We start from the raw sequence: 20048 nt of genomic DNA on the forward strand, positions 1-20048 counted from the left end.
AAGACGGCCATAGTGATAGATGTACATAGGAACATGATAAAATGCCAGGAGGTAAAATGACTAGTGTTAAAGTAGCCATACATAGTACACCATGCATGGCAGCAGGATATACACTCCTTGGTTTACTTGAAATAATTTTCTCAACGAAAATGTGACCTACAGCCCTGCAACAACAAAAAAGCATTCAGAAATTTACGTTTAAGAAGAAATCTCGTTCCAATATGAAAGAAAATATCTGAAGTGTTATGAGAAGCAGTGTTTACTGTAGATACCAATTTAATTAAATGTGATGACCGAAAGGTTTTATATTGTTAACTCAACCATTGTGTGACCAACTATTGAAATATTTCTTTTCATTGGACCTTGACAGAAGGCTTCCTGGTAAACTTGTCAAATGTAACTGCAAAGTGAATGTCTTTTTGTTGCTAAGGGAGAGACATTTGCTGTCCATAAATGAAATCCATTATGAACATGGGTGACTGGCAGTGGTTGCTTGTGCACCTATCAAAAAGACAAGACAAATGTATTTCCCTCAATTGCCAAAGCACTAATAACCTCTTCACTCTGAATCATAAAAAAGGAAGCAATTACATTGGGTTTTTTTTCACCTTTTATGTTGCGATTCTGTGGTTCAAGAATAATTTGTGCTTTCATTACCTGTTTTAAAGTCAGTGGAATAAACATCTAATATGACTTTAATATCATGGAATTTCATCCACTAAACACCTTCTCCTGGGTCTTTTCACACAGTAAGTTTGTCTTTGATGTATCCAGTTTAGAGATAATGCAATAAAATGAGGTACCAAAGTAATATGTCAGATACCGCTTTGCATTCTAAATGAACCTTTGACACCCTAAAATCAGCACACACCAGATATTCATGAAATTTCTGCTGCCCTCAGGTGAATGTATGGCTATTCACCCTATGCAGCGAGCTTAACATAAGAGGAGATGGTTCCAGGAACGACAGGACACATCGCTTTGTCTTTGTGTCTTTAACGGACCGTTTTTTCCTCTTTTAATTTGTAAGACTGTGAACATACAGTAAAATAATACGTAAGCATCAGTATCAACATATTTTGTAAACAAAACAGAAGTTAGCAACATAGCTTTCCTTATGCTTTACATTCATCACTAACATCTTTCCTTATACGTTCAAATAACCTTTTAAGTAACATGAAAGTAACAAATCTTACAGAAAGTGAAGTTAGACATTGCTTACTTACAGATTATGGCTCAACAAACTCCCCAACGATGTAAACTGAGCTTAAAGTTGTGCAGCTTGTTTTCTGCTCCATGCATTTTCTCACACTGCCTGTGTGAACTTTTCCTGCTGTTTTCAACACATCACCAAAGGGGGCAGTGTAGTGCACACCAAATAACCAAAGAAGAAGCCATAAACTGAAGGGGTAATACTGCCCACTATTGGGAAACCCGAGAAATGCGCCAGCCAAAGAAACCCAACAAAGTAACAACCGAGGGGCAGAATAAAATTAATTATTATTTTAATTTTGCCATACCTGTATACCTTCACTTTTAGGGTTACGGTTAGGCAAGCTGGGATATACTAGGTGAAAAGTAACGCTGCATTAAAATATGAGATGATTGTATGAACATAAAAACACATTAAATAAATTAAATAACAAGAGTTCCAACAGAAATAACTTGGTCCATAACTGTTTTGAATTTGATTAATATACTAATTGTTACTGCTATGGTTACTACATGCAATTAGCTGATTGACTAAAATTAATGGGTAACTATTTTAAGAACGGATTTCAGAAGAGAACGCAACCAATTCCACTGGTTTCAGCTTCAGTGTAAATGTGTTATGTTGGCGTTTCAATGGTAAACCAAAAGCCAAATATAGATGGGTGTGCTTGTTTAAAAGGTGTATTGATAAAATGTTATCTTTTGGCTCAGGACTTTTATTGCAGTAAGATTAAAAAATGTTTAATTAATAAATTATATTAAAACACTAAAAATTATGTTCAATGATCCAGTAGTGACAAACCTAATCGGTGCTAGAGCTTTTAATATCTAGTTTTAGTGCCACAGAGTGAAAGAATGCACCAAAAAGAACCATTGTCTTAATGTTATTATAATGTTATATATGCCAACTGGGTATAATAAATACCAGATTATCTCTATAAATCTAACTGGCTAATATCATACTGGTTTTGTGTCTGGGTAGCCTTTGTCGTTTGTTAGACTGGGCAAAAGCAGCCTTTGAGGTTAACAGCAGGCCCGCTGGTTCAGACTTATTCCCGTGAACAAAGCAACACAGAACAGTTCAACCAGTTTTACTTGCTAGCAAGGGGAGCCCGCCCGGCAGCACCTCTGCCCTCGGTGTCAAAACCCGCTCCAAAGAACCAGCACCCCCCTGCAGCCTTTTATTGTGTGACACACAGTTTACAGAAACACCTATTGTAAAACCCCCCAAGTTTTAAGTTTTATGGTGCGTCATAAAACTCAGGCACTGAGTGTGTGTGTATGCATGTGCGAGCATGTGTGTGTGTGTATGTGCACGTGAGTGTGTGTGGATGCGGGTGCATTTGTGTGACTTCCTACTGAGAAAGGGTCATCTCTCCTCACCCTGTATAGAGATTGAAAATGTGACGTCATTCAGGGGTAAAACCGCAAAGGATTCTGAGAACTCGTGGCAAGAGGTACTAGCGCACGCAGGCTTTCAATTGAAATCAGTTACACAGCGATAAAAAGAAACAAATAAATGGCAAGGAGCTGTTGTATTATTAACTGCAATAGCCGGTTGCATGTCAGCCACGGGAAGCCGACGGGTAAAGAGATCAGTTGTTATCGGATTACATCGTTGAAGAGAAATTGTTCGAGCCATGTTTCCGAAGTAACAAAGAGGCGACGGATGGCCTGGATTGCAGCCATTCAAAGACCAAATATAACGTCCTAGAACACTCCAGCTCACAGGTTAGTCTGCTCCAAGCATTTACACGAAGGTCAGTCTTCTGTTGTAGTTAATGCGTCATTTTTCATAACATAATTGGTGATATAGGTTACAAGCAAGTCTGGTGCTGAACAGAAATTGTCGCGGCATGCTCCTTTGTTTATTGTGCATAAATAGTGAATTGTCCTGACACAATATTGCGTTTCGCTTCTGTTATTATGGTACATTGACAAAAACATGTAGTTTTATTCACAGGATAAAACAGTTTTTTTGTATCACTAATTGCCCAGTACGATTACAGCATACAATATTATTGTCACTGCTACATTTCTGTAACGCATACCAGAAATTATTTCCACTGCTAATTAATTACCGTTGAGCTCAAAGGTCCTATTAATAAACGGTTAACGAATGTGTATTTATGACGACGATTTGTGAGACTGGTAAACTTATGATACGTACGATGGTCTTTCGTTCTACACGGTGCATTTCAAGGTCCTGTACCCATCTGTCGGTAAACTGTACCTGGGCTTGTTTCAGTGACCTAAAGTTACTAAACTTCATGAGTGTATGCACTCACTCCAAGAACCGTATAATTATAAATATGAGCGTGGTGAAAGTTGGGCAGCACGCTAACGTATTTTGTCCACTCTGTGTGCTCGTAAGGGTCTAACCCTTTCACTCCTTTAATTTTTTCCTCGTATCTTTTCTTTGACTTTTCATCAAGTCTGTCTTTGTACGGACCAGCATTGTTCTCCTTTGTTTTGTACATACCTTTTTTTGGGGGGGGGGCAAAGAAAAAGCAAGAAGGTATTTGTGTCATGGTCCTGGGTCGGTGACCCAGCGCTTTAAGTTTATCATTATCATTTTCCAGTTTATTATGATGATTGTTGTTTGAGTTCTACGTGTTATAGTCGGTCTGCATCTGTATCTCTGTCTGTCTATGGTGTCACCCCGTCTGTTTGTGAATCTGTCTGTTTAGTTCAACGTCTTGTCTGGTTCCCTGTGTCTCAGTTTCCTGTTTTATTGTGAAGGTCTGTGTCATATGTCAATGTGTTCAGTTTTCCCTTTCTCCTGTTTTGTTAGCCTAATTTCTCCCAGCTGTGTCTCCCTTCTGTTGCCCATTTCCTAATTACTCCCCTGTGTATTTAAGCCCTGTGTTTTCCTGTGCTCCCTGTCGCGTCGTACCCTCAATTAGCTGTGTGTTCTGCGTCTATGTTTCTAGTGTTTAGTCTCCTGCCCCAGTTTAGTATTTCTTTTCCAGTGTTTCAGTCCTTGGTTCCGCTGTTCTGACTTTTGGTGAGTTTAGTTTGTACGAGGTTTTTCCCAGCAATAAAGCTGCACTTTAAGTTTCACGTCCGTGTTCGAGTTCTGCATTTTGGGTCCACCACTCCTGCTTGCCTGCCACACAGCGATTCATGACAATTTGAACCGGAGAATGAACGTTTTGCGGTGCTGCAAATGCTTGCGTTTGATGCGGTACTTGGATTGTTTTGCCACGAGTTCCCGGCATGCAATGCACGAAAGTCATGTGGTCTGTCAATCTCTATAACGCTTAGTTTCCTCTAACGGTTTACCATATACAAACACAGGTGAGGAGATAAAGAGCAGGAAGTAAAACATCCTCACTAAATAAGAAAGCAGAACCTTCACATATGATGTGCCTACAGTTACACTATAGCCCCCCTCACCATTCAACAGGCTGGGGAAGACAATAGAAACAAAGAATGTCTTTGATCATGCAGTTTAAGGAAAGGCTTACAAATTTAAGTACAATAATGGCAACATTTAAAAATTTCAACCTAACATTAAGTAGTTCAGTTACCTCCCTGTACATGCAGTCCAGGCTATTTTACTGGAATCCACAGACCAGACCATCCACAGACAATACCACACATTCACCCCTCCATGAACAATTTTTCCTTTTTTGTTATTTACTAGTTAGCTTATAGTTAGGCTAGCTGTCAACGTCATCACTTCAGTCTCGGATTTTAAAACACAATTTCCTACTAAAGGTTTAGGGTTACTATGGATTAAGATAGTTAGGATCTCTGGCAAGCAAAACTCAATACACAGAAGTATTTGTGTCTGTCCCAGTATCCTTTCAGATGAGGAGCTGCCAAGGCAGTACTGCAAATCAGTAAATGTAAAATATTTGTCATGGTTCTGGGTCTTAGAAAACGTATGAGCACGAAAACACTGGATCAGTCATATTATGCATCTCTTGGGCCTGAAAACTACGTGAGGTCATTTAGTTTTTTTAAGGGTTTGCCCTCATCTCTGTCATGATCACAATGTCTTGTCTCCATGTTTACTTATCTCAATTTGTGTCCCTTGCTCTCGCTCCATTGTTTGCTCTCTTCCCAAGTTGCATGTCTTAGTCCTTAGATCCTAACAACTTTAACAACCTCTGTCCAATGTCTAATCTACCCTTCATCTCTAAAATACTCGAAAATGTAGTTGCAGCTCAACTTGATTCACACCTGGTTAATAACAACATCTATGAGGGATTTCAATCTAGTTTTTGCTCATGTCTAATTGGAGCTGACTATGGTTTTCTCAACATTCTCGTCCTTTTGGATCTGAGCTCAGCCTTCAGCACCATCTCTCACTCCGTCCTTCTAAGCAGACTTTCCTCTCTTCATATCTCTGACACACCCAGCTTGGTTTCAATCATATCTCCTTGACCGCTCCCAGTTTATTCAACTGAAATCATTCTGCTCTCATCTATTCCCGGTCACCTCTGGTGCACCCCAAGGTTCAGTCTTAGGCCCTCTTCTCTGCATAATATACATCCTCCCTCTAGGTACCATTTTCTGCAAATTTGATTTTGACTTTCACTGTTTTGCTGATGACACCCAGTTATATCTCTCCTGCCGGCCTGAGTCCTCCCTCCCTCCTTCTTCCCTTACTATCCAAATTAATATCCTGGTTTAGCTCTAATTTTCTCAAGCTCAATGAGAATAAAACTGAAATCCTCCTTATTGGCACGGAATCCAACCACTTCACTGGCTCCCAGTGAAATTCCGGATAATATACAAACTTCTTCTGCTCACCTTCAAGGCCATTCATAACCTTGCTTCTGCTTAGCTGTCTGACCTGTTAAGCACTATCTCTTCTGCCCGCTCACTTCGATCTTCTTCTTCTATCCAGCTTGCTGTGCCTTCTTTCCGCCTCAGCACCATGGGAAGCAGAGCTTTTAGCTGCTCTGCTTCCAGGCTGTGGAGCTCTCTACCCCCAGATATAAGAAACACTGGTTCTCTCCCCCAGTTTGAATCTCAACTCAAAACGTATCTGTTCAAATCTTCATATTCACTGTGAACCCACTGTTTGTTCATTTTATCTTGTGCTTTTGTTTTTATTGTTCTTCATAATGTCATTGTTCTATTATGTGTTTTATCCTATTAAATGGGAGACGGAGGCTAAAATCAACATATCAGAGGACAGTTGGCTAAATATATGTAGGACACAGATGGAAACTACTAGTTTGGGTTATTGGAGGGAATTCACGTGGAAAATTTTTATTAGGTTTTTTGTAACACCCAAAATAAAATACAAACAAAAAGGTCAACTTACAGATGGATACTGCTGGAGAAACTGTGGAGAAAACATGGCAGATCATATATTTTGGAAATGCCCAATAATCCAACCATACTGGAGTGAAGTGGTCGAATCAATTTACTTGGTGCTGCGTGGACAGTGGCAAAAACCTGACGACATGGGACCTGAAAAGAGGTGGAGGGGAGCTCCCCCAGACTGGGCAGATCTGAGGGTTTCCCTGTGCGATTATGTTATTGTCAGTGCGTATTATATTTGTTTGTTTGTTTTTGTTTTTTTGCTGTTTTTGTTTTTTTCATATGGATGACTGTCATAATTACAAAACTTTCAATAATAAAAAAAAATCCTATTGTAAAGTGTCCTTGGGTGTCTTGAAAGGTGCTTTATTAATAAAATTTATAATTATTATTATTTCGTCTGGGTCTCAGTATATTTCCTGCATTTCCTTGACAGTCCATTATCTTACCTGCACTGTGTTCAGTTTTGCTTCCCCTGTCTGGTTATGCCTGATATGTTTCCCATCCTTTCATTTTCTGGTGTCCTCTATCTTCCTCTGCTTGTTGTTGTGTCGTGCCCTCATGCTATGTGTTCCCAAGTTATCTGTGAGTTCTTTAGTCTCTCTGTTTTGGTTTCCACATTGCGTGAGTTTATGTTTTTTTGTGTCTTTGTTTTTTGTTGAGCTTTCAAGCTACAGCTTTGTTTCCAAGTTAGCAGCTCAAGAGACTTTCAGTGCTTTCTTATAGGGGTGGGTTTTTATAATCGATTCATCGATTAAAATCAATTCTGGCTTGGATAACGTAAAATCGATTCATTAAAATCCTGAATCGATTTTTTAATATAAATTTATTTTGCCCGAAATGCCAGAATCTCTGGTGACATCTCACAAAATTTCAACAACCACCAAACAGTTAAGACAGTAAATGAGAGCAGGTACAGGGATTCTGCACATAGACTTAAACACACAGCCCAACCCGCGGATCAGAATCAGTCAGATGTCGCCTTTCTCACGGTTGGGGCTGAAAGCCGACAGCTGCTGATTCTGATCTGTCGGCGGGTCCGCGCTTTGTGTTTACGCCCTTTATGCACTGATTCTAAAGCTGTTAGTTTGATCTCTCTCCAAACAATATTGACCGAACCAGCAGCAAAAGAAGATCCAAACGCTTCACATAAACATCATCATGAATTCACTCTGACTTTTACTGTTTTGCTTCCATCGCGATGCGCAGCTCTCTCTCTCTCCCTCTCTCTCCCCCCCTCTCTCTCCCTCTCTCTCTGTACTTCAAGAACAGTTTCCCTTTCTTCATTATTCGCTTGCTTGTTACGCACAAGTCTACTGTTGCTTACAGCACTGTCGGCCGCTGTTTTTTTCCCTTTTACATTCTTCCGAAAAGAAAACCTCATTTCTGCTGTTCAATACTGAACAAATTTAAACTTTTTAAAATTATTCAAAATGCAAAATGCTTAGCCGTGTCTCTAATAAAACCGCTGTAACGTCAGAGGTAATGTTCATTAATTAATGGTTTTCTTTCGTTTTTGATGTACTGCAGAATATTTTTATAAAATCCCAGGCCAGGAAAATCACCTTCATGTTTTTCTGTGTTTTATCCTCAGCTACTTTGACACAAAGGCATCTGCTGTGACGCTCACACCTGTGATAGTCTTGTCAGCTTCCTTTTTATTGATACAAAAATATGTAAATGTACTGATCTGAATTATATTTCTGACTGTCAAAATTTCCCAGATTTAATTCGAATCGAATCGAATTAAATCGAATCGTGGATCGAATCGATTCGGGACCTTGTGAATCGGAATTGAATCGATTCTAGAAATCAGTGACGATACCCAGCCCTACTTTCTTACCTGCTAAATTCAAGGGTTCAACTGTTACCAGTGAGCTCAATACAACACTGTACATTGAGTCCCTGCTCTTTCAAAGAGTTACTAAACTTGCAAATCTGGAAACTGTATATTTAGAGACTCTTCATGATGCTTTGCCACCTGGCCAGTTCCCTCTGAGACAGTTTGTAGCGCTACTTAACTGGTTTCCCCAGAGACAGAAACTCAGACCTAGAGACTGACTTTGTGGCCTCAGCCAACTCTGGACCCTCAGAGGCTCTAAAACCAAGGGATGGGTATCGTTTAGGTTTTATCCGATACCGGTGCCAAATCGGTACTTTTGAAACGGTGCCGGTGCTCAAACGGTGCTCAAACCGGTGCTTAAAGAATGGAGAACACAAAATTGGTCCAAAAACCTCTCATGTTCAGCTGGTTTTTGTAAAAAGATAACAATGTTAGCCTTTTCTGCAGCTATGGGGCATATATGGTATCACTCTTGGCTGGAAGCAGTGCTTAAAGAATGGAAAAAACACAAACTTTGTCCAAAAACCTCTCATGTTTAACTGTTTCCCACTTTTTCTTTGGTCATTTTAGCCTTTTTGGCCAGGGTGAAGGGAGTATCTGCCATCAAACAAGAAGACAGCCGCATGTAGCCATGATGATGTTTGCTAGTTCACCTTACATGCATTAATTTAATAACGTGGTTAGCCTACTCAACGTAAATTACACACGAACAACATTAAGCTACTCACGCAGAGAAGAACGGCTGCTGCTGCCATCATCATCCGTCATCATTTCTGCTACACTGGCAGGGCTAGGGGCCAGGACTCTCCTCTTCATGTTTTTGGGGATGTTGCTAACTCTGGGTCTGATAACAGGCACCACACCCGCAGTAGATGCGCTCGGTGTGAGGTCTGGCAGCAAGCTATCAAATACGGCGCATTTCTCGGCTTTTAAAAAAAAGCCCGCTATGCGTCGCCAGGTGTTTCATCGGATTTGAGGTGTTACCTCCTTTGACAGTATCACAGTAACAGCTTAAAGCACTTGTTGCAGGCTGCTGAGTTTGCATATTTTGCTGTGAAGTACAGCCAGACTTTTGACCGCATTAAAAATGCCCAAGGCGGGAAAAAAAAGCACCGAAATGTGCGCTGCTTTTCGGTCTGGTTACTACCGTTTATGTCAGAACCGGTGGACACCGGTACCCATCCTTAATGCAGACTCAGCCGAGCCGTCCAAGCCTCCTGCATCTGCTAGTTTCCTGACGCCACGTGCCACGGACCCACACTGCTGATTGACATGGAGTCTGCAGGGTCCTGGCATGGGGTTCTGAGCCTGTTGTGTGCCCTGTACAGTGCCAGTCTGCTCCTTCTCAGCCAGAGGTCTCTGCACCATCTGGTCCTTTTGCACCTGAGGTCTCTGCGTCATCTGGTCCTGACCTGCCAAAGGTCTCTGTGCCATCTGGTCTCATTCTACCTGAGCCAGTGGTTTGTGCTCTGCCGTCTGATCCCGCTCCACTTGAGCCAGAGGTATGGGCTTCTCCATCCTGCTTTGGTCTTACTTCCCCTGAGGGCACCATCTCTAACGTCGGCCTGTTTTGGACTCCTGTGGTCCTGTTTTTTTTTTGTTTCTTTATATTCTGAGCCCTCCATCCAAGCCCCCTCCACCATATTATAGTTTCTTTTAACTGACACTTGGACAATATTTTCTTGTCCTGGTATTCAGGAAATTTTGCATGACATGATATCATGCAGTGCTTTTAGAAAGTAGTTTTCTTTAAATCCCGAAAAAACTTAAACATGTTTATACTTCAGTACTAATGTTGGGATGTGGCTTTATAGTGATATAGTGATTTTCATACACTGAGAAATAGACCATAAAACAACATCTTGGATTGGAGGCCCACATACATGCATAGCATGTCAGCTTAGTTTACTGGGCCTTGGTCTTCAAAAGAAATATAGATTTATAATGATATTCTTACAAAGCAGATATGGCACAAGCGCCTTTCAGTCCAGTGTTAGAGATAAGGGAAATATTTCATCATTTAGAAGCCTTATTCAAGTATAATGCTAAATATAATCGGTTGAGTCAAGGGGAGTTAATTTGTCAGTGCTGTAGAGAACAGCTCAACCAAAAGAGAAGTGGTCCAACAGTACCTGTAAAAGTACATTCGGCTCATTTTAAAGAAGTACTGTCATGTAGACAATAGAAATACTGTAGATTTAAAACAAAGATGCTGATTCTATGAGCTCTAATTACTTTATGCCTATCAATTCAATAAACTGAAAAACTTTGCACCTTCTTACGAATAACATTAACCAAACCAAAAGAGTCTCCGTAGTACAACCTTAATCCAAGTACATCTGTATGTCAAACTCATAAATGTCCTTCATGGCAGTAATTGTCTTTATTTTTACCTTTTTAATGGCTTTGACAGTGAAAACACCTCCCCTCTGAGCTCCTCACCTCAGGTAAATTAGAACACATGCCTCCTGACGTAAAAAGCAATTATCTAAAACCACATGAACTTAATAAAGAAGTGACAAAGTCTGCCTCCCACCCTGTGGCTTTATATCTCTGTCTCTCATATATACTAAACATAAGGTGTGTGTAATCATTCAACAATTACTACTGTACCACAAATTGTATTACCTTTACCTTATTTTTTTAAGGGAGAAAAAACAGTTAAACTGATATACTGCTGATATTAAAGGGTAACAAGGTTGTTACTGCTATCAAGAAGATATTGATGGTTTTGTGAGTGCTTTTGCCGTCCCAGTAACTGACAAAAACAACTTGGTAAATGTTGTAGGTACCTCTACGTATCATTCATCAGTCTGTAAGATAAATGTAAAGAAGGCTATGCCAATCATGTTTGCTATTATGCCAACAAGAGTGTGCATTTTTTTCAGCTGTGTAATCTACTACTTATTCATGACACAGGAATGTTCTTCGTTATGTGACTGAGACCTTAGCATTGTTTTTACTGGCATACTGTATCCATAATGTGAATTAGTTTGCATGGTGAGTACATTAGTAATTTAATCACAGATACAAATGATGGATGAGATCACCAATTGGTTCGTGCTTTGTTTTGATGCCTCAGAATTAGCATTTTGAGAAAAAAGTAGAAATGACCAAATCAAGATGAGAGGTGGAATGCTAAGGCCTCAGTTATTCTGGCCTAGAGACCGGTTGGCAAACCCCGGCCAACCTCTGATCACTCTGGAGAAATGTTTATTCCTCAGCCAGTTGATGAGTGCTAACTTCTGACTATCACTGTCTGAAATCGGTCACAAAGAGGGTTGCCACAGGGTTTGTATCTCATTTCTCACAGATTCACAACCGCTGAGTAGTTGAGCAGTGTTTGCAGAAAACTGCATCTTCCATCCAAATCATCAATCGAGAAGGAGGCAAATACTTTTTCACAGCACTAGAAATACGTGGAGACCCTGTGAAGACTGTCTGACTTTTAATTCCTCATCCCCCAGGACCTGACATGAACTCTAAACACAACCTCTTTAGTGAAGAACACACTGCTTCTCAAAGAAACTGAGGGAAGCCAGCCTGTCCTCACAGCTGCTCGTATCTTTCAATAGTAGCTCAGTGACATGTATACTCAGAATTTTAGTGTGGTTTGCCAGCTGCACTGGGACTGACAAGAAGGCTCTTGAGAGAGTCCCCACCAACACTCAGCTACCTTTACAGATGTACAGAGAATGGTGGTTACGTCGGGCCACAAACACCATTAAGGACACTTCTAATGCTGCCTACCACCTTTTCACACTCTGGAAGGTGCTACAGAGCCACAAAGCCTCATACATCCAGAATACATTAAAGTGCTAAACGGCGTGTCATAATATTGCACACTACTGCCACTCTGTGCAGTGCATATGTGTGTATTTCTTGTAATTGCTGTGCGTGTACAGAAATAAGAACTTACATCAAGGTTTTACTTTATGTGTCTAAATTGTGTGCAGTGCTCAGGGAGCTTCTCTGAATTTCATGGTATACCTGTATGATGACAAATAGAGTTCTTCTATTCGATTCTATTCGATTCTATTAGCTTATTAGTGTTAGGTAACAAATCAAATCAGTGGTGAAACTGGTTTGACTGGAACAAAGCCTGTATAAAACTTTTATAAAACTCTTAGAAAATTGCCTTTGACCCTCACCTCAGTAAAACATTCCCTTCAGAGTTTATGGGCTCAGTTAGTGGTTTGACATATCTGTGTGTCCCCAAATCACTAACTAGACATTTTGTATATTTTTAATGGTATACTCATTGCTCAAATCCATCCCTCACTGGTCACATCCAGCTTTAGAGTACAAAGGTGGTGATGGCAAAAATGCTCATCTCGAGGCTTATAACAGTCCATCTGTTAGCTGACAGTAATCAGCCACAGATCCTTGACATCCCAGCCAACTAAGTTGATCGACCTCTAACTTTAAGCCTTCACAAACTCCAAATGGATAAAACGATGGACGTTTCTGGTTAGATTTCTAATATTAACTCAGTACTTGCTGACTAACATACATACAAAATCTTAGTATGTACCGTATAACTGACAAACCAAGCAGTCTATTAAAATGCATGATTTGCCACACATATACCACAATCACCTTATGTTGCATTATGTCTCAAGACCAGTTGAAACAACAACATCTGCCCAGGTTGAGATGCACTGACTGAGCCGGAGACATAGAAAATTTCATTTGTCATTTTTTATGATCTTCAAAAGATGAATTTAAGGAAACAATGATCACTTCAAGCACAACCAAGTACTTGATGACTGATCCCATAGATTTCTGCAGACTACAAGAACAATTCAACTTCATTAATCCAAATTCCTCATGTGGACAAAAAAACGTCAAAGACTGGGTATTCTTTTTAAAACACAAGCTGCACCAAAGGCTTCAACTGATCTCAAAAACCTTTTGACTCGTCTTTCAGTAAAGTTGGAGCAAAGTCACATTACTGTATTTCTGATCCATGCATGTATACTTAATTAAAAAAGACAGTTTGAGGACAGTTTTGTGTATGTCGCTATATTCAGGATAAAAAAATAAAAAACAAACAGTTGATCTCATAAGTGCACTTCTTTAACCAAATCCTCTTCCCTCATCTTCTTACCCACTGATGTTTTTACTTTCAGAAAGGGAAACCAGGCTAATCTGCTGGGTACTTTAAAGTCACAAAATCAGAATGTTAACCGACATAACAAGCATTTGAATAAAATTAGCTGAATTAAACAAGACAGCCTAAATTATCCCTCAAATTTCAATCTTTCTGCTCATTAATGCTTCAGATTTGCTCTTGTTTCTCCCTTTTTCTTTTGGTTTAGAGAAAACTAGGCTAATCTCCCGACTCTGTGGACTGAGGCAATTGGCCAGAAAGCCCAATTTTCAGCCAAGGACACTGTCACATGTTTTGTGTGTGTGTCTGTGTGTGTGCGTGTGTTCTTGTACTTGTTTGCAGTGGTCCTACTTGGAATGGTCCTGCCCTACCACACTGCTCATAATTACATCTGTCTGCCTCTTTTTGTCCATGTTGTTCATTAACATGTACAGACAGACCACGCTGCAACCACACATGCACATGTGAGTAGAACTAAAGCCTGTTTGCACATCATTAGTATTGCCATCTCATGCGATTTAGGAATTACCCTCCTGCTGTGTTTTATGTGTCACATTCACACGGGACAAGGAGACCCTGTGTTTTACACAAATTTACCAACATCTGTGGCCACCAGCTACAGGCTCAACATTAATATTAATGTGTTGCCATGCAATAAGCATAAAGTCCGTTGAGAGACAACACGAATGTCATCCATCTCATCGTCCTTCTAGATTTTGCTTTTTGGATGTATTTAAATTAGTTTCTAATTATATGAAAAAAATGCTGCCTAAATTGTCATTTTTCATAATTGCCAACGGGGCCTCGTTAACGTTTGTACATGAACGAGGCAGCAGAAGGATGTGGAGAACACAAAAGACTTTTTGTCTTGTGCACCTGTTCACAAATATGAAAATCTGTTTGGCAGATCTGTTCACGAAGAGCTTCAAATAAGAAGGTTGCTGATTCATGACCGACTCTGTGTTTGTTCTTGAGTTTCATTTTTCTGTATCAAGCCTTTGTTCATAAACCTGCTTTCAGACTAAATACTTCTGGGTATCATTGGAATCTCATTTCAGCTCCTTTATTTTCTCCCTGCATTACTTTCCTATCTTGGTCAATTAGGACATTCATTGTTAGCTGATATTTTATGGTTAGCGCTGACAAGTCAAATGAGCATTTCCTCCATTGCATATAGAGCTTGGGATCATGACATCATGTCAAGTGCAGTGCATTATGGGACTGTTTCATGCAAGTCCAAGTTGATAATGGAATATACTTCTTTTGGTAATACAGTGGATACAGAGCCAAGTGTTTTTCAAGGTTTATTAACGTGTTTTCCTCTTTATTACTTGTTAGCTTCTGTTTGTTCAGTTTTGTGTGGAAAACAACATGGGAGCAACTACCCAGAATGCATTGCAACTTCTAAGCTCTATAGGTTTACTGTGCATTACAGATTAAATTGGAATGCCCGAGTCCCAAGTCAAAAGTTTCATTTGGAACATTCCCTCAAATCAGATTTCCAAACTGAAAATTGGATCAGCCCCACCAACTCCAAGTTAATAATCAAGGATGGCGTCAGTGCACGCAAACAATAGTAAAACTGTAAAACCTTTCATCTGTACTACCACTGTATTCGCCACTCACTAAATAAACCATGCACAGACTCCATCAGTGGGTGTCCTGCAGCTGTGTTTTTGACCATTGACACATTTTAATGGAATTTTCTAGTGATTCATCAGTGCATAGATGCTCACAGGGTACTCACTCTACGGCATGCTTTTTATTTTATAAGCAAATTTCATATTAGGAAGATACTGATTTGACATTTGGGATGAACAGCAGTTTAATGCTGATGGAAAAACTCAGCTGTGTATCTGTGAATATGTGAATCTATTGGGCTGATGAGTCAATGTTCTTCTGTGTTGTTTCTTATTTACTGCACCAGTTTTTAGCAGTAGTAACATACAGGTAGCAGCATGGAAGAAGCTGACAGCGGTATAGAGGGATTTGACCTGGTGTGGCAGCAACTTTTGTTTGTAATAGTTTGTTACTCTAACCACAAACCACCGTTCAAGTTGACACAGTGATCATGTCCATGCGGGCTTCACTTTGTATCATTTGTTATGAGTGCCCAATTATTGTTTGGCTTCACATGTGTTGGGAAGCCTGTATTGCACTAACGGGAACATAAGTATTGATTACTTTGCTTCACCTGTCTTAGGCACCTGTCAGTGATACTTCATATGTAACGTGAGTGTAAGGAGGTGCACTCACAGTGAGACTCACAGAAGCTTGACGGGCCATGAATGGCACAGTGCGTAGTGTATAAGCCGTGAGACCAGATTTCCCGTGCTTCACTCGCGTACGTCAGTTTGAAGAGGAAAAAGAACTCCACGGGACTCCGATGTGAAAAGATGTAACAAAAAATTTATTCCACAGTTTACATCTTACAGGAGTGGTCAGGTTTAACTTATCCTCAACAAAATAACCTACTACAGTAGGAAAACCGTGTGGCTCTGTTCTACCCTGCTGCCGCGTATAGCTTATGCCGTGTTAACTCTTTTTCTCTCTCCCCCCTCCGGCACCGCATGCGCTAATTTGCATACATCCGTGATGCCCGGATTTTACTATAAACACGAGTCTTTAAGGCACATGTATTCATGGTACTACGTAACCAAACCAACACAGCAATAAAATAATTTTAGTTCCACCATAAACATGCATTTACTTCCTAAATTATTAATTACACAAACAATCTTAACAACAGCAAAATATAAATACTAAAACATATGAACTATCTTAACTTGGCTCCCACACGTAGCAATGATTAAAAGTAGTGCAAAAAAAAAAACCCAGAATAAATACATATTCACATCTTTCATTTAATTTATCAAGACCCTGATGTGATCGAATTTTTAGCAATAAATACCCACTGATATGAATTTAAGTGAGTCAGATTTTATTTCCAGATGTGCCATTGAGCCTCATGTTGCAGTGCTCATAACTGTGGCATCCAAGTTTTAATCTCCAGTCATGGTAATACAAAAGTACACAAGTTCTTACTTCTAAGATTATACATATTGAGCCATAAAAAATAATGTTGTTCTCATCAGGTCTTAAAACTGGCTAAAAATGACATCAGATAAACTGCATTATTAAATACATATTAAATACATAAATAAATATTAAAACTAAGTATACCCTTACACTTCTATTTGTGGGGTCACCTGTTGATGAATACGTTGAGCCACTTACCTAGGACACGCTAACCTCTGCATGGTACCTTGTTTTTTAAAATGTTTGCATTGATTGTTCAATTGAGGACTAATTGATTAACTGCTACCAGAAATTACATTCCCACAAATCTCTTTTGCGTTGGCAATAATACCTGTTATCCTGTGCAGTTTGAACTCTGTATGCTGGTTGGTAAACTGTTCCAGTGTTCATTGTAGGTGTTGAGGTAATGTTGACATGATTAAACAATGACTGAATTGAATGATGGTTTGTTTTCACGCCCATTCACAATGTCAGATTATCCCCATGTTCCCTTCATAAGCAGAACAGGTTGTGCTTTTGTTGGATAGAAACACAAAAGAGGAGTCAAGAGTTGCTGCAATCCATCCGTGAATGTAGATGGAGTCTTTAAAAAAAAACAAAAACCTTCAAACACTTGTTTTCTTTCCCCATACGGTAAAAAAATGTATTTTAAAATACATTTTGAAATATGTTTATGTATTTTGAAATGTATTTTAGCACATATATTTTTTGGCCATTTTTTGTATATTTTGAAATATATTAATAAAATATATTTCAAAATACAATTTAAATTTATTTAAAATCATTCAAAAAAATATAAATTTAACCCTTCATATATTTCTAAGAAAACACATTCACATGTAACATCTGAAAGAAATCTTTATTTGATGTTTAAAACATACATATAGCATATCAATCAAGCAAGGAATATTCATTTTATAAGTTTATTCTCATTACATACTTAAACATTCTAAAAGAAACACACACACATATACATATATGTGTATATATATATATATATATATATATATATATATATATATATATACACACATACACACACACACACACACACACACATATGTGTGTGTATGTGTATATGTGTGTGTGATTGTATGAACATAAGTCAGCATACTTAAAATGTAATTTCTTTTCCTTTTCCAGCAGTCTCAGTTCCCCCAGCTTTCACGGCAATCCTCAAAGCCCTTCTGGACACGCTGGGAAACCCCTTCCTTACCGCCACTGTAACAAACAAAAGTCACAGTTCTATTACTTTTATCAGAGTTAAAATAAAAATGTGATTTATGTTAGCTGGCTTCATTTAGCAAACAGATATTTCTGTTTATATAGATACAGATATTAATACAGATATATTTTACGCATAATTTTACCTCTTTTTTTTCCTAGATGGGAAGTCTATCCAGTTCACATTACAGTAATGCTAACACCCTTTTTGGTCGTCTCTCCTTACCTTCCAGCATTCATAAATCTGTTGACCTTCTTTGTCTGAGACCAACCACTACAATGCATCATCACCTATTTGTATTGGTAACTTACTTTACAACCTATTTTAATGGTTGCAAAGTAAGTTACTTGTGCTGTATGCAATTTTAGATACACAGAAAGTCTTCACTTACTATATATGGCTGTCATAGTGTCCTTATCAAGGGCAGTTCTTCACTCTGCGCCGATGTCCGTTTTGCTCTGTCCTCCTATAAAAAGCATGAACATTTGAGTGTTTGACTAGTTTTAGATTTCCAAAAATTTGATATTTGTACAACTAAACATTTGAACTACAATATATGCTATTGAGCGATACTTTTATGGGTAATTTTTGGTAAAGAAACTGGTGACAGAGTTGTAGGCTTTTTAAAGTACTATTAGCTAACCATTTGAACTGACTTTCAAAGCTGATTACCTTTTAAATTGCTGTGGATCAAAACCTCCAGTGGGAAGGCGGCCATTAGAAGAACACGCACCATTGAACCTGAAAATAACAAAAACAAACAAAAAACAGAACAGGGTAATAAATCTCTTCTGAAGCAATATAGTTCATTTTGGGTGAAAAACAAAACATTCCTCTAAAATATATATACTGACATCAGCAATCAACATCATGATTGTAATTATTTCCTTTTTAGTACATCTACTGCTGTTTGCATGTGTCAAGCACTACGACTGTATCTATGCATATGCAATGTCTAAGCAGTAGTATTGGTCTGAATGACAACAAACCTAACTAGTGTTTTGGAAAATCTGTTAGAAAACAGTTATTTCAATAATTATGATTAGCATGTGACACAGACACCGCATAAAAAACTACAACAACAAATACTTACTTTAGGAGGATGGGGGAGGGCAGCATGAGGTTGAGACTTTGACATCTGTAAAAAACAAATTCATGTATTACAAACAAGTCACTTAAAAATACATTAATGTGGCAGACTGTTCCCTGTTCAGATGCAGTGTATAAGTACAATCAGGGCTGTCACAACAATGGGGTGGGGCCAAGTGGCTGCAACCCTAGGTACAATGTGCAGGTATATATAATTACATATAATATATGTGAATAAAGCAAGAATCTGTTTAGGTTAGTCACTGTGCTGACTGATGCTTGCTAGGTTTATATGATTGCAAACTGCACAAAAACAACAACAGCAACAACATTAATGACAATGACAAACAAAATTACTTACATTTATGTAAATCTCACATTAGGAAGATCTGCATTCGATTTCATGGGCTGAAATAAATAGGCAGAAACATTACTGCTAAAAAGATAAAAAACAAAAACTCTAAAAAGCCTAAAAATGACTTAAAAAGCAAGGAAATGTGGAACATTGTAATTAGCGAACATTAATAAAGCATAACTGTTCTTTGTTTCTAACCTTGGTAAGTACTCTGTAGCCAGAAGGAGAGGTAGGATTTCTGTGAAAGCCAAATTAAATGTGAATAGGCTTTGATAGTTATTGAGAAGGCAGAATAATAAGAAAAGGCAAAAGTACGTCACAATATAATTAATTAAGTTACATATTTTGATTACCAAATTATGGAAGCGTGGAGCTGCCACCCAGGCAAAAGAAAAATAGAGCTGTATCACGTTATGACGTGAAATGTTTATTGTTCTAACATTATGCTTTTCATGTTTGTATAATATAATATCACGTTATTATAATATACATAATTGTCACGTTCGCACAATATTGTACGGACGTGATAATTATGTACATTTTTCGTACAATGTTGTTCAAACATGTTGTTCAAACATGATAGTATATTGTTAGAACGATAAACTTTTCACGTTATAACGTGATATACTTATATTTCTCTTTTGCCTGGGTGGCAGCTCTACGCTTCCGTTCCAAATACACGAGAATAAAGTAATATTATATGGGAAAAGGCACCTGCTAGCTTGATGATGGAGGCTTCTTAGACTGGCCACCGGCCTTGGCTTCTTGTCGCCACTCCATGAAATAAAGGTCCGTTTCCTCCATGCCGGCTAATTATTCATCCTCATTAAAATCTCGTATATGTTCAGTTGGCAGAATTGAGAATTTTACATCTTCCAACCACTTAATT

The 20048-nt window shown here is 38.7% G+C and overlaps 1 long non-coding RNA gene across 2 annotated transcripts; it reads right to left on the bottom strand.

Annotated features, from left to right (window-relative positions):
• Nucleotides 1-17554: 17554 nt before the first annotated feature.
• On the bottom strand, nt 17555-19921 carry LOC147337511 (uncharacterized). Of its 2 annotated transcripts, XR_015130944.1 has the most exons (4): nt 18809-19921; nt 18388-18456; nt 18107-18181; nt 17555-17711 (listed from the first exon to the last, which is right to left on the bottom strand). It is a non-coding gene; the product is annotated as an uncharacterized LOC147337511 (long non-coding RNA). The 2 variants fall into 2 exon arrangements; XR_015130943.1 differs by having other exon boundaries at nt 18107-18456.
• Between the last annotated feature and the right edge of the window lie 127 nt (nt 19922-20048).

Source organism: Aulonocara sp. 'chitande type north' Nkhata Bay, linkage group LG2, assembly GCF_057382095.1.
Source record: "Aulonocara sp. 'chitande type north' Nkhata Bay isolate Kocher_YH1m ecotype deep benthic linkage group LG2, A_spYH_male_GT1.1, whole genome shotgun sequence".
NCBI classification, from domain to species: domain Eukaryota; kingdom Metazoa; phylum Chordata; class Actinopteri; order Cichliformes; family Cichlidae; genus Aulonocara; species Aulonocara sp. 'chitande type north' Nkhata Bay.